Consider the following 13,861-nt stretch of genomic DNA (forward strand, 5'->3'; position numbering starts at 1 on the left):
TAATATTCTAAGCTTTCTCCAGAGGTCTGTCTCTAAGCGCTATTCATTTTAGTTCCGAAAATATTGTAGCAGACAGCTGACGTGCGTGTATTTGTAAACAGCTAGGTTCCCCCGGACCGATGACTGATGTGTTTTATTACGTTTATCATTGTTTTAGTGTTAAAAATCAAAAGTAGTGATATACGTGGTGCATTATAAGAAGATTTAAGTGGTTTTGAAGTGCTGGTTGATGATCCTGAAGAAGTAGGTAGTGATATTGATGTAAATTATCAGCCAGATTCCTAGCTATGGTTAGGCTATGCATTCTTAGCTAAACGCTATGTACTGAAATCCGTTTTTCGCTCATAACTTATTTATTTGATAACTTACCTCGCTATATGATTATATATTTGTAATCCTCATTAAATTTAGAACAAAGTGGCTATTTTCAAATATTTATAGGCCTATAATTTATACAATTTCATTGAGCGCGAACTTATTTTTTTTTTGAAAATTTTCGAAATTATATTTTTTTTTTACCTAAAAATTTTTTTTTGAAAAAATGTTCCTTATGTTTTATATATAATATTGAAGCCCATGATTTTCCAAACAAAATGGTATATAGAACATTAGAATTGACATTGTTTTAAGCTTCTCAGATCCGTTTTAATAAAACCTTGCAAAGGGGCCAAAAATAGGTGGACATTAAGGCCTAAACTATGGACACTCGGAGGGCTAGAGAAAAAGTTGAAACGCTGTAAAATTTTGTTATTTTGGTTCTCAACTAGAAAAATCTACCAGCTCATTCGCTCGGTGCTTTATTTCATTCACCTACTGCCGTACGCTGAATTTTTATTCCAGGATTAGTTTTGCAAACAGTGTTAGTTGTTATTTGGATATTTATGGAGGCTTCTGATTGGCTGAGGGAACACCATTACCGCAACGATACGGCTGATGTCATTGGCCTTGGTGGTATAGTGTAAAGAAAGAGTGCTGTTAAACTGAAGGAGCCGGGTTCGAATCATACCCGTAGCACACTATTTTTTTGTCTTGGATTTTTTCATTATCAGCAAGTTAAGTTGGTTTGGTTAGGTTATGACAGACTAATGTTTTTAATTAAAACCTTATAAAATTGAATTTGAGCTATTTATAGTTCTATTTTATGAATAGAACTATTTTTTCGATTAAACAATAATTAGATTCTTCATTATCAGCAAGTCTGGTTAGTTTGGTTAGGTTATGACTGTTTAATTTTATAATTAAAAAATTTAATTAGAGTCATTTATAATTTTATTTTGTAAACAGAACATTTTTTCGATTAATAAACCTTCATTGGATTTTATCATTATATCGGCACGTTTTTTTGGTTTGGTTAGGTTATGACAGTTTAATTTCATAATAAAAAATTATACAATTTAAATTGAGGCATTTATAATTTTGTTTTATGAACAAAACTAATTTTTCAATTAGTAAACCTTCATTATAGTCAATCAGAAGCCTCCAAATGACACTGTCGGCAAAACTAATCCTGAATGACAAATTGTACCTGCCGTACTGAGACGACTGAGACTACGTCTCATTTTCCTCTTCCAGACACTGATAAGAACCTTTTCTGCGAATATTGTGTGAGAGCCCCTCACGTCGATTTAAGAAAATCTTAAAATTTATTTTATAATTTTGTAGTTAGGAAATTAACTTGTTTATTGTAAACTTAAAATTTAATTAAAAAAAAATTAAAATATTTAATTATAAAATTAAAACTGTCATAACGTAACTTAACCAACCAAACTTGAGGATAATATAACTAGGGTTGCTTTCAGAGAGGTGAAAGCCAGTTGAGCGGAACAAACGTGATTTGATATTTGTATAAGTACCTAACTAAATGTAAAAAGGTCAATAGATTTATTTACTAATGCTGTTTTTAAAGATTAAAATTATAATAATTCAAATTTACCTCTTCGAGAAGTGCATTAAGGTAGTTTTGACCAGGAAAATATTACAGTAGTTGGAATCTGATATTAACATCCAAAAAGGGCATTAAAGTATAAAAAAGAGAAAGGAAATTTTATCAACATTTGAAATGACTGAATTGTTACCAAATAACTGTTTCACAAAATGCAGATTCCATTTTCAGCCGAGCCATTAAAATGAGGATTTGCCGAACAATTATTAATATTACAGAATAGTATATAATGATATACAACTTTTCACATTCCATAAATTATATGTTAGTTTTGCTATGGTCAAAGGTCCAAAACCAAATGTTCTCTTTTCTTTTGGTCAGTATGTAATAATTTGCTAGAATCATTGACTTTATATAAAGTCAAAGCTAGAATACTGTAGATGGTTTGTTAAGTTAAGACCATATGCAAGCATTTTTGAAATCGTTTCCCCGTTTAACCTTAACCAACTATTCCATTCCAAAATATAAATACCCCCCGCCGCAGCAAACGTGCAGACTAAGCGAATTTCCATTTGCCTGATTGGATTTACACTAAAATGTCTCCTTAAGAATATCACATTTATTCCCTATTTAAATCAAATCAGTTTAACACATACTTAGGTTTGCTGCAACAGGGAGGGTTAAATTGTTTTTTTATGTAAAATGTTAATAGTAAGAAATAAAAACATTTTCCAAATTTGGGCAAAATATGTTAATAAATAAGCAAACTACAACAGTTTACTCATCCTCCATAAGAATAACATAGGAATTTTAAATTTACAATTTTTTTGAATTTTCTCCGTAACCATTAGGCGCATTATAACGCTTCAATATACTAAATTATTTGTTTTTTAAGCTCTACAAAATGGTTAGGAAAGAAATTGCAAAAATTTAAGTTTTTTGGGTCAAAAATGGGAAAACCCATTTTTACCCCATAAAAGCCCCCATAAACCCCCGTTCCCATGGTCCGATCATGCTGGTTCGCGAACTCGTTCGAATAAACGTAGGTTTACACGTTTGTACCAAATTTCATTAAAATCGGATCATTTTCGCTTGAGTTATCGCGCTAACGGACACATATATAAATATATATATATATATATAAATATATATATATATATATATATATATGAATTTGAACGGATGCTATTTTTGGCCTCTAGGGACCTCAAAACGAAAAAAAAAATCGGTCCCGGGTCCAGGTCTTACCATGAGTACTACGGTAATAGCTTATTCCCTATATGAGAAATTCGCTAAAATTATATGGTGCAACACAAATAAACAACCCGATCACCTACCTATAACCTACACTTTACCTTCCCAATCTAACCTTACTTCAAAACACTTAATGTAGTCACGAATACTCATAAACCCCGACCTACCTCCCCACCTGCCTAAATTAGATCAGTGTTCAATCTGCGTTTTATCAATAAGTGTAATAACTTACTGTACCGTCGATGTAATTCAACATAATATAACCTATGAGGTATTATCGGATTAAATACCGATTTCGATGCGGTTCGATATATCGCTTATTAAATCCTGATTTCTAACATTGGCTGTTTCTAATCAGCTGGCAACACAAATAGGTTCCCAAGAAAGTAGTCACCGGTCCGTATCCCTCCGCTCCTTGTTTATGCTCCGCGCATTGAGAAAGTAGTTCCGTATAATTTCTCGATTTTAAGTGAATTCCGCGCCTTAAAAAAATGTTTTAACGGCATTTTCTTGTTTATTAAAATCATAGGAATGGTTTAAAAACGTTTAAAAGAAAAGTATAGAAAGTTCAGAAATACCTTATGATTCTCTTGTTTACATTTTTCTTGTAAACAAAAAAACTGTCATAGCTACTTTAGTCCCATAAGCCTAATGTTAAAAATTTGAAATTTTAAGTTCGTTTTAAATTGCATTAGCATTATCTAATTGAAATTTGTTTGTTTACAAACCATCTCATTATTAGTCTAAGTAATCTTGTTAAGTTTGGCTGAAATGTGTTCAGCAGTTATTGAGTGATGGTGTTATATTGTTTACATTGAAGTTGATCCCAAAGAGCTTCGCTCGCTTCGCTCGCTCCGCTCAAAAAAGATATGACATAAAAATCGAATGAATGTTTATTTATAATTTTTAATTATAAAATTTATTTTAAAATTGTTTATTGTAAAATTAAATAACATATTAATGGCGGGTTAGGTAATAGCTATTTACCTTACAAGTGTAGTAAGAGCGTTTTTACATCACGCAGGTGAATGTTGTGCAACGAGCGGAAGCGAGTTGCATAATTTACCGAAGTGATGTAAACACGCTCTTGCGTAACGTGTAACGTACCTACAAGATTTTACCTGACCCGACAATATACAGGAGGTTACGAACAATATTTTTCATTATCCATTTCACTCATCTTCCAACAGTAACGTTCATTTACAAACAAAAGCTAGGTTAAGAAAATTCTTCAAAACATAACAGCGCACAGCTGATTTCTAGCGTTGAACGTCGTTGTATCCATAGAGGTATATTTTTTAAGTTAAGCACTCAATGTTATTTAAATGGGTTTCATTACATCACCGAGTGAGTTTTTTTCAACTTTACATCACTCGAGAAGTAACGAAGTTATATACATCACGCTTGGGATAGGGAAGTTTAACATGGCGGGTTAGGTAAATACTTTTACCTGACCCACTATGTTAAACTTCCCTATCCCAAGCGTGATGTATACAACTTCATTACTTCACGAGTGGTGTAAAGTTGAAAAAATTCACTCGGTGAGGTAATGAAACCCATTTAAATAACATTGAGTGCTTAACTTAAAAAATATACCTCTATGGAGACAACGACGTTCAACGCTAGAAATCAGCTGTGCGCTTGAATTTTATTGTTATCCTTTGAAGAACTTTCCTAACCTAGCTTTTGTTTGTAAATTAACGTACCTGTTAAAATATGAGTGAAATGGATAATGAAAAATATTGTTCGTAGCATCCTGTATTTTGTCGGGTCAGGTAAAATCTTGACCCGAGGTAAGAGCTTGTTTACATCACTTAGGAGAATTATGCAACTCGCTTCCGCTCGTTGCACAACATTCGCACCCTGCGTGTTTTAAAAACGCTCTTACTACACTTTGTAATGTAAATAGCTACACCACACTATGATGGTTTTGGCTGTATTACATGTGGCTGAAATTGTCTATGCTGAAAGTTACGTTTTGCTGGCCATGCCAGCTGTCATCGTAATTCGGGGACCGAGCATGTTTTTACATCTCGGGGCCGCAAAATCAGCTGCACTACTTAAAAACAATGCATTTTAAATACACAATCAAAATCCATAGCATTGCAATAGAATTGTGTTATTATCACCGTTGCCTAGCAACTATTTATTTTTATTTTTGCTGATTCCTCAAATTATTTCTTCACATAACTTTAAAGTTGTAGTTGTGTTGACTATCAGTGTGCATTATTATAGTGGTGAATAGTGTTAATAGGGTATAGTGTGGTGAAAAATAGCGTTCGTACCACGGACCGAAATTGTTTTGCAGCTCTCGATCGATTTAAGTTCTCGACTTCGTCTCGAACTTAAAAACTATCTCGAGCCGGCAAAACCTCTTTTTCGGCCCTAGGTACGAAATATACTATTTCATTCTAAATTATTTGTTTTTTAAGCTCTTTAGAAAGGTCTAAAGAGAAATTGGGAAATTTTGTGTTTTGAGGGTCAAAAGTTTGAAAACCAAATTTTACCCCATAAGACATAAAGCCCCGTTGCAATGGTCCAATCATGCTGGTTCGCGAACTCATTCAAGTTTATCCAGCTTTACACCTTTAAACCAAATTTCTTTAAAATCGGACAAAAACTACTCAAGTTATCGCGTTCACGGACACATATATATATACTGTATATATATATATATACACCCGCCGCAGCAAACCTGCCGACTAAGCGAATTTCCATTTGTCTGAATTGATTTTCAGTTAAATATATTTTAATAACATTAGGTTTAACGAGTACCTAGGTTTGCTGCTACAAGGAAACTAATAAAGTTTGTTTTTGAGTAAAATATTGATAGCTTAGAACAAAATAAATAAATTTGCCAAGTTTGATCAAAATATATCCATAAACAAGCAAACTACAACATTTGACAATATTCTCCATAAGAATAACATGGGAATTTTAAATTGACAATTTTTTTAATTTTCTCCGTTACTAATAATCGAACAAAAATACTTTTATATACCAAATTATTTGCATTTTTAAGCTCTTTAAAAAGGTCTAAAGAGAAATCGGGAAATTTTGTGTTTTGAGGGTCAAAAGTGAGAAAAACCAATTTTTACCCCATAAAACCCCCCGTAAAGCCCCGATCCCATGGTCCGATCGTGCTGGTTCGCCAACTCATTCAAGTTTATCCCGCTTTACACCTTTAAACAAAATTTCATCAAAATCGGACAAAAATTACTCAAGTTATCGCGTTCACGGACGTATATATATATATATATATATGTCTAAATATATATATATATATACATATATAACAATTTGAACGAATGGTGTTTTTGGCCTCTGGGGACATCAAAATCAAAAAGTAAATCGGTCCCAGGTCTTACCATGCCACCTACGGTAATAGCTACTTCCCTATAGGGAAATTCGCTAAAAGGAGTTAAAATTCACTTTAAGTCCCTAGGGATTAACGTCAGCTCTGTGTTTGTAAACTCAGTGTTGTATACTTCGAATGTAAGCAATGTCATGTACCGATATAATATTGGGATTGATTTAATGGGTTGTAGCTTTGACTATTAATACAACTAGACATTCCATCACCATGTTAAAATTTTTAGCCAGATCTTTGATATTTTATCGTAGTTGACGTGAGCCTCGTACAGATTACATTGATCTAAATTACTAAATTCTGTCAAATTTAAGTCAAATCACAAACTTCAGTCAAACATAAGGAATAACTTATGATGAGTTATAGAGCAACTGTTATGACCCATAATCAATCTGGTCAGCAACAAAAAATAAGTTATAAATATAATTTTAGACACTAGCGCATTCTGTCACTGGCTCACACATCTACGTTCCTTTTAGCGAATTTCCCATATAGGGAATAAGCTATTACCGTAGTACTCATGGTAAGACCTGGACGCGGGACCAATTTTTTTTTTCGTTTTGAGGTCCCTAGAGGCCAAAAACACCATCCGTTCAAATTCATATATATATATATATTTATATATATATATATATATATATATATCTAACAAAAAACCACTAAGTGGTAACACTTTCCCCGCCAAGTCAGCAATCCAAAAAAGTTAATAAATCATTACTTTTTCCGCCAAGAAAAACAATGTAATGTATGTAAGTTTGGCAACTTGGCGGCAGACTTTTGCTTGGTTTTTTTTTTCATTTAAGTTACGTTCGTGAATAATTTCACAAATCAACTTCTCTAATTAATTAGTCCAACTAAGTATAATTTATGAAACGTGGCACAAATAAGGTCAAATTTTGTAAAATAAGCTCTCACCTAGCAATGTACCAATGGGAGGGATACTTGCTCAATGAAACTAGTTTTATGGTATTTTTTAAAGGGATCGAGCAAAAGTCTGCCGCCAAGTTGCCAAACTTACATACATTACATTGTTTTTCTTGGCGGAAAAAGTAATGATTTATTAACTTTTTTGGATTGCTGACTTGGCGGGGAAAGTGTTACCACTTAGTGGTTTTTTGTTAGATTTTATTTATTTTTGTAGAAAATTAACAGTTAAAATAAAAATCCTCTTTTCTCTGATATATAGACTACGGCACAACTACATCTCATTTAATTTCAATAATATTGTTAATGTAGAACTAAATTCTACATTTTTGGTCTTATCTGCTTTAAACAGATTAAAAACTTTTTGACACACGTACCAAAATTACTATTTAACAAACCCACTGGGCTTAAACTCAGTTTCAAATTTCATCAATGCTCATCTTGAACAACATAAAATGTGTTGATGTTACATAAGTGTTCTAATAATTAAACCCGTATATCTAAAGACTAGTGTAAATTGAGCCCTTATTAGAGATGTAAAAATGTAATCAAACTATAATTAGGTTTGTTAGAAATAGCATAAGGCAAAACAAATATTGAATAACTCATTTATCCTAAATTTACATATCACTTTTTAATTGCTTGTTTAACATATGTAGAGTGATTTTCCCGATCGTTTTATTTGTTTTAGTGTATCAAAACATAGAACAAACCTTAGTACTAGCGTACTAGTACTAAGTTTCAAGTTCCTAGGTTTCATATGTTTTGATAAGTAGTATTAAGCTGTTAAAAATGACGAGCTGCTGTACCAGTGTACCATCGGTACACTGCATTTTTCAATGGAAAGTATCGGGGAATATCACTGCTCTAAGTAATTTTATATAGTAAGTAGTTCAAATCATTCAGTATACCTGAAAAAAAAAAACTTTATAAAAGTATTAAAATAATTTTTCAGCTGTTCCTATGAATTTCTCTAACATTTAATTAATTAAGATTTAATCGCAGCTGGTCCTTCTTTTGTTTTGATTTTAATCCCATGTTATTTAAATGGGCCAAACTCGTACTTTGAGGGCTTGCCAAGGGTTTATGGGTCAACGCACCGACTTGAGACCCTCAAAAGGCACATCTACACGCTAAGGGCTTTCAAACAACATAAAAAACATTAAAATTGAGCCAGTGGTTTGGGCTGTAGGTCCGTCAACATTTAAGGAGAAGAAGGAGAACACGGAAAATTTGTGAATTTTCAAACTAGTTTTTCTTGGCTCAAACACAACCGTTTTTTAAATTTTTTTTTTTTTAATTTTGTTGAGAATGATTGCCCCTATCCAGTAGATGAACAATTATTTTAATAGCTTTTGTTTCTTCAGAGCTATAGACGAGTAAAAAAGCCACTTTGTCACGTCATGTATATATACACTGCAGCAGCTGTGTACCGCTGGGGGACTTGGCGGGGCGGAACGCTGCCGCGTTCCTTAATATATATATGTGTCCGTCAGCACGATAACTCAAGCAAAAATGATCCGATTTTGATGAAATTTGGTACAAACGTGTAAACCTACGTTTATTCGAACGAGTTCGCGACCCAGCATGATCGGACCATGGGAACGGGTGTTTACGGGGGGTTTTATGGGGTAAAAATAGGTTTTTCCCATTTTTGACCCAAAAAACTTAAAATTTTGCAATTTATTTCCAAACCATTTTGTAGAGCTTAAAAAACAAATAATTTAGTATATTGAAGCGATATTGTGCGCCTAACGGTTACAGAGAAAATTCCAAAAAATTGTAAATTTAAAATTCCCATGTTATTCTTATGGAGAATAAGTAAACTGTTGTAGTTTGCTTGTTTATGAACATATTTTGATCAAATTTGGAAAATGTTTTTATTTCTTACTAACTATTAACATTTTACAAAAAAAAAAAAATTTTTACCCTCCCTGATGCAGCAAACCTAAGTACTTGTTAAACTAATTCTATTTAAATCGGGAATAAATGTTATATTTTTAAGTAGACATTTCAGTGTAAATCCAATCAGTCAAATGGAAATTCGCTTAGTCTGCAGGTTTGCTGCGGCGGGGGTATTTTTATAGAAAAGTTGGTCCGTCATGAAATTTTTATAATTGTTTATAGAATGAGTTAGCCTAATGGATAAAATAGATTAGTAAAAATAGTTTTAACTTCTGAATAAGTGGACTGTATTTTGTACTGGTGAATTTTGTTTACATTCAAGGAATCACTTACCATTCTTGGTTAAATCTTCTTGAAGTTGAATATAAATTTTAAAATAATTTTCTTGAATTTAGTTTTTTTTCTTCATAGTAACACTTTCTTCATACATCTTCTTTCAATTCATTCTGCCTTCTTTTTTATTCTTCATCACAATCACATGTTATGTTTTTTGAAATTTAATTGTTGAACACTTTTAGAGTAGTTAACCTGCTAACAGTGTTGCCAATCTTAATAATGAAATATTCTTTTTATATACAATGTGATATAATAGAATTTGATTTAGTAACATATGATAATTTTAATATTGAAATGAATTTTAATTTAAACTTTAATAATAATAAATTGTAAACATAAACATTGGTTAATGCATTTTTATTGACTTATTTGGAATAATTTAAATATGATTGAAATAAAGAAAACTAATAAATACCTAACATGGTCCATATACATGTTGTAGCTTATGATTGTATTACTTTTAATAATAAATGAACCTATAATGAACACTTATACAATCGTAATCGAGGAAATTATTGAATCTTTACGTACTAACTAAACAGCTGCTTTGTTAGCATTAGCAAATTGAAAACAAGTCAGAAGTCGTTTTTAGATCTTTACATGACATTTTTTGTTTTCTCACTTGGATTGATAAATAAAGTTGCAATGTGCCGATAAATATCACATCACATGGGTAAAAAGTGCTTTTCAACCCTTGTTCGTGAAACTTGAGCTCGGGTCGAATGGTCGAAAAAAAGTAACTTTTTGCCCTTAAGATGAAATAGACTATTACTGCTAATTTGTAATTGGTACAGGCCAACTTCTTATATTAATTTAGTGTTTTACATAAATTATTAACAGCTGATAACAACAATAAAACACCTTTCATTTGCCCAGCTGTTTGCCAGGTGTTGCAGTTAGTTGCCAATTTTGTTATTCGTTGACGCATTAAAAAACTAGAGCGTGGAGAGGAAATTGACTGGGGCAAATTAATCTTCTAATGGTTCTATTGACGGTTGTTTGTTAATAATGGAGAGGTAACTCAAACTGTTTTGGCGTTATTTGACAGCCAATTAAGCTAAAACAGGCACATCACGTTCGAGTACACAGCGAGAAACACCATCAGATTTGTAGTGATGTCAGGAGAGGCCCTTCCACATAAAACTAAATTAAAGTAACGTTAATCCTAAATAAAAAAGAACATTGAAGCCTCCAACAACCCAACACACCAATACAATAGACTCGCTCATGTCTTTCTGCTCTTTGATACATTTGACAAATTATAATTTTCCTTTCCATCATATCTTGCAAGGGGTTTTAATGTGACCAGGGAGAGGACTACACATTGGAATTGCAGAAACTACGATGGGACTGTTGTGCTACGAATGTGAGTAGATTGAAAAACATTACGACTATTACGAGTAATATTCGTAAGAGGATTCAGGCATTGATGGAATACTCCCATATAATAAGTTTGGCGCATCTATATAATTAATACGCTACATGAAACTTTGTCGGTTGAACTTCTCCGCCATTTCTTAACCGATTTTATCCATTGACGTCTCATTGGAAAGAGCGTGTCGCGTGGATTTGCAAACTGACCTTACATTTTTGAAAAATTCCCTTGGGCTCTGCCCCAGTGGCTGTTAAAGTTCCCATGTTATCCTTATGAAGAACATATTTGTTTACATTTTGATCAGCTGTAAAATTTAATTACTGTTATTTATTCAACGCATTGTACATTTATATTGGGTACATTTATTACTGATTTTGTTAAAATTAAATATTTACTATTTTAATTTACATTCGTACATATTACAATGTAAAAAATCGAGAAAGCCTGGACAATTTTATATATTTTACCAAATAAGAAAAATGAATTGACATAATACTGTATTTCTTAAAAATCATTGAAAGAACCGATAAACATGGAAACATAGCACAGTCTTAGAACGCCACCAAGTAGAAGAAATTGAGATTTAATAAAAATTTACTATCTTTAACAACCTATATAATGAATGATGAAAACTACAATATGAAGATTCCCACAAAGAATGAACAAGGATGTTAGCCGAAGTGCTGTTATTTTGTAGAAAACAGGGACTTAACTTTATGATGATTGGCAAAGTCTGAATTAATCTGGTACGGCAAGGACATTAATCATTAAATATATGTTTTCATAAAAGTCAAGTGATTTTAAAAGAATGTGACTACATCCAAGAAACCTTAATAAAACTTTCATTGAAGGATTCGCATTATTCACATTATTATTCACATTTATGGGAAACAAAAAACCCATCTGAATGACATTAGGCCTTTCAATTCTGCATTTTTTCAGGTAAATACAATTCACCATATAACAGTAACTAGCCAAATGAATGCCTGATGCAAATAAAATTGCGACCACATTATCATTGACGAAGATCAACATGGACAACCTAATACGGCTATAATTGGGAAACATTTAAAAAAACCAGATCAGCTTTTGAAAAATGATAAAATATTTATAAGAAATGTTGATTATATGAAACTGTTAGGTACGTATCTATGAGTCGAGTCTTTTAAACTCATCGGAAATTATGATGGCTTTTATTTGTTTTTAAATACCTACTTTACTTCTTTGCAATAATTGCTCGATTTCGAGCAACGTGTACACTAGTTACTGATTAATGCAATAGGTGGAGAGTCTGAAATTAATGTCCATTCATTTTTATTATAACTTCATTAGAGATAGCAAGTTGAGATTAGAATTAAGATTAGGCAAAATATGAATTTGATACAGAAAATCATTGCTAAAGGGACAATAGTCGGCACTCGAAATAATTTTTGTACCTGAAAAATACGAAATAATAAACAGACTTTTCGCTCAATAATTCCTTTTAGATAACGACACGAAAAAGATATCGAAACTATAACAATACTGAACGTATCCACCGACGCCTTCAGTTCAAGGTCCACTAACAGCAAGACTTTTCTCTAGCACCAATGGTAGCATTTAAACTGAAGGCGCTCAGAATACCAACAAAACCGACACAAAATGTAAAATTAGTTTCATAAAACATTAAAAGAAGTGTTTACATTAAACCCATTATTAAAATTTTTGAAAAAAACCAACAACACATAGTTTTAAATGTAATTTAAAAGCTCAATCTAAACATTGTTTCGGTTAATATTATTTCGTTAGTTTACGCCTTACCATTTAAGCTTACGAAATGTCATAAGTGGTGTAAAGTAGAGCGAAATTAAAAAAAGAGGAAGTTCTGCTTGTCCATCAGACACACAAAAATGTTTATGTAAGCCTATCCTTAGATAGGATCTAAGGGTTAAGAGTCCTTGGAGCCTAGACGTTTTAAAATCGAAGATTGCTAAACATTGTCTCAGTACTTGGAGGATTAGATTTGGTAGGAGAGAGCCAAGTAAAATAATAAGTATTTGATTGGAAATATTTTCACCTATATCGAGTAATCTTCAGTGTAATCGTTGCTCAATAGTGGCGACTGATGTTTTCCTCTTGTACAGTATTTTGTAATTTGCTAGTAGACTGTGAATGGCTGTGAAGTCTTTTGTTTACTTTTGCCTTGTTATTTTGTTCAACCAACGTGGTTACTTGGCAACCCATAAGTCCAATGTTAAAATTGTTGACTTTCAATTTCATTTTTTTACGTAATTAGATGTTTTTTGGCAGTTTTGACTGCAGTAAACACGTTTTTAGGCCAGATATAAATTATACTTTTACAACATTTGAAGGAAATTTTCGAAGCCGTTTTCGAGATATTTGTGCATGCATACAAGCCTCGATTACCAGAAAAATACCGGTATTGATCATAAATATAAACAAATGATGTTTTTGGCCCGAAAATAAACATTATTTAACAATGCTTAAATGTAACTGCCAAAACATATGTTCAATGCTATTAGTATAGGATTCGGGCCAACAACGTCATTTGTGTTTATGATCCATACCGATATTTTTCTAGTATTCGTGATACAGTAGAAGCATACATGCGAAAATTGCTCATGGTGGAAGGAAAAAACGTAGGTGTGCTATCCCCGTCATATGCTGAACGTCATCCAGATTGCAAACAAAAAATCACCTGATTGTATTGCCATATAAGTATATTTGTTTTGATTGTTGTTGTTTTTATAATGTTTCTAAATGGTAAGATGGGGTTTGCAATCTGGGTGACGTCAGCATATGACGAGAATAGCAC

The sequence above is a fragment of the Macrosteles quadrilineatus genome, unplaced genomic scaffold, assembly GCF_028750875.1.
Source record: "Macrosteles quadrilineatus isolate MER2022 unplaced genomic scaffold, UCM_ALF_1.0 Scaffold_14__1_contigs__length_3811126, whole genome shotgun sequence".
NCBI classification, from domain to species: Eukaryota; Metazoa; Arthropoda; class Insecta; order Hemiptera; family Cicadellidae; genus Macrosteles; species Macrosteles quadrilineatus.